General features: G+C 45.4%; 1 protein-coding gene and 1 long non-coding RNA gene across 2 annotated transcripts in view; both read left to right on the forward strand.

The window, feature by feature from the left end:
• The window catches only part of LOC118431856 (protein wntless homolog), a gene marked incomplete in the record, with an annotated part of 26,971 nt that overhangs the window by 19,189 nt on the left and 5,863 nt on the right, over positions 1-1,919 (forward strand).
• On the forward strand, positions 59-1,163 carry LOC118431857. The gene is made up of 3 exons (XR_004833015.1): positions 59-215; positions 609-723; positions 885-1,163. It is a non-coding gene; the product is annotated as an uncharacterized LOC118431857 (long non-coding RNA).

Genomic DNA, 1,919 nt, shown 5'->3' on the forward strand with positions numbered 1-1,919 from the left:
CGCCGGCACGGCCGACCCAAGCATGACTGACGCAGCAGCCTTGTGAATGAGCCGGACGTTGCATAGCAGAGCACCAGTAACACTGTTTTTGACAGTGAGACTCACCAGGACAAGTCTGCGATATCTACGACCTTCTGGGACTGGGTAGGGAAAATTGCCGACAACAGAGAAGATAGAGTAGTTTCCTACGGGCGTAGGATTTACAAGCCAAGCAGGTACGCAAGGTTTTTGAGCTCGCCGCCATGTTTGGTGTCTTGTGGAATTTTCCATTTTGATTTGTCTTCCTCACGTTGCGCTGTTTATTTTTAGTGGATCCCTCGGCTGTTTTCTTTCTTGTTCCTTCATGATTTTATTTTCCTGTTTTCCCCTTATGTATGATTATGGTGTGTTTTGTTGGTCAGCAACTATTCTGTCGTTCATTTCGTTTAGCGACTCGTAATTTGCATATGTTTGCGCATCGCACATGTTTCGCGTGCGCAGGTGTGAGTGATTCTATTTGGTAAAATAGGCTTGGTATAATTAATTTTGTGTTGTCTCATTTGAGTTAGGTATGTTGATACAGCTGAGCCACCGCTAGGGCTGCCGTTTACCCCGTCTTTTCGCCATAGGAGCCTTTATGAAGCGGTACAACGTTGTTCCAGTTTCCGCACGCTCGGAGCAGAGCCCGACCTTTTTTATCAAGAAAGAGTCGGAGGCTTCAACTTATCACTGGTAGCTCTATGGGTGAGTTACGTTGTTTGAAAGGCTGTAGACAGTATTTGGTATAGTTTTTTGTCTGCCTATCACGTTTGTTGTTGTTGTTGTGGAAGGAGTCGAACGTATTGCCTTATTTTACGTATTTTCCTTTGTTTTTTTCTGTATATTTGCTTTGTTTAATTTTGAAGTTAGGTTCGGCGATTCTGGGCATTGCATTTTGTGGACCAGCCAGCATTCAGCAACCCGAAAAGCTGAGGGACCAGGCCTCAAGACGCTCGGACAGCTGTCAACCACTGCGGCAGTTTTCCTAAGGTGTGTCCTATATCTCAGCTAGAGGTTGTTATCTTGTTGCTCGTCAGGTCGGCAGACAACCTCGGGTTTGTAGCGAGATTTCAGGTGATTTGATTTTTGTTTATGAGCCGATTTGTTTTTTGTTGGGTTTCTCGCTTGACAGGTTCTTGGACAACCCTAGGTAGAAAAAGAAAAGTGTTTGCAGTTTTTTGTCTGGTTGGTGTCATGCAATAGTTGTTGGACAATTGAACTGTTGGACAGTTTTTGTTTGCTGTTGTCGTATGACATGCTGTAAACAACCCCAGAGAGATAACAAGATTGCTGGAAAGTTTTGTTGTTGTTGTCATGCGACAGGTTGTTGGACAACCCCAGGTAAGTAACAAGACTGTTGGACAGTTTTGTTTGTAGTTGTCATGCGACAGGTTGTTGGACAACCCCAGGTAAGTAACAAGGCTGTTGGACAGTTTTGTTTGTAGTTGTCATGCGACAGGTTGTTGGACAACCCCAGGTAAGTGTACAAGACTATTGGATAGTTTTGTTTGTGGATGGACGACGGGTTGTGGGATAGCACCAGGCAGGTAACAGGACTGTTGGACAGTTTTGTTTGTTGATGTACGACAGGTTGTGGGACAACACCAGGCAAGTAACAAGACTGTTGGACAGTTTGATTTGTTGATGTACGACAGGCTGTGGGACGGCACCAGGCAAGTAACAGGACTGTTGGACAGTTTGGTTTGTTGATGTATACGATAGGCTGTGGGACAGCACCAGGCAAGTAACAGGACTGTTGGACAGTTTTGTTTGTTGATGTACGACAGGCTGTGGGACAGCACCAGGCAGGTAACAAGACTGTTGGACAGTTTTGTTTGTTGATGTACGACAGGCTGTGGGACGGCACCAGGCAAGTAACAGGACCTGTCGGACAGTTTGTT

Source organism: Branchiostoma floridae, chromosome 15 (assembly GCF_000003815.2).
Source record: "Branchiostoma floridae strain S238N-H82 chromosome 15, Bfl_VNyyK, whole genome shotgun sequence".
In the NCBI taxonomy this organism is placed as follows: Eukaryota; Metazoa; Chordata; class Leptocardii; order Amphioxiformes; family Branchiostomatidae; genus Branchiostoma; species Branchiostoma floridae.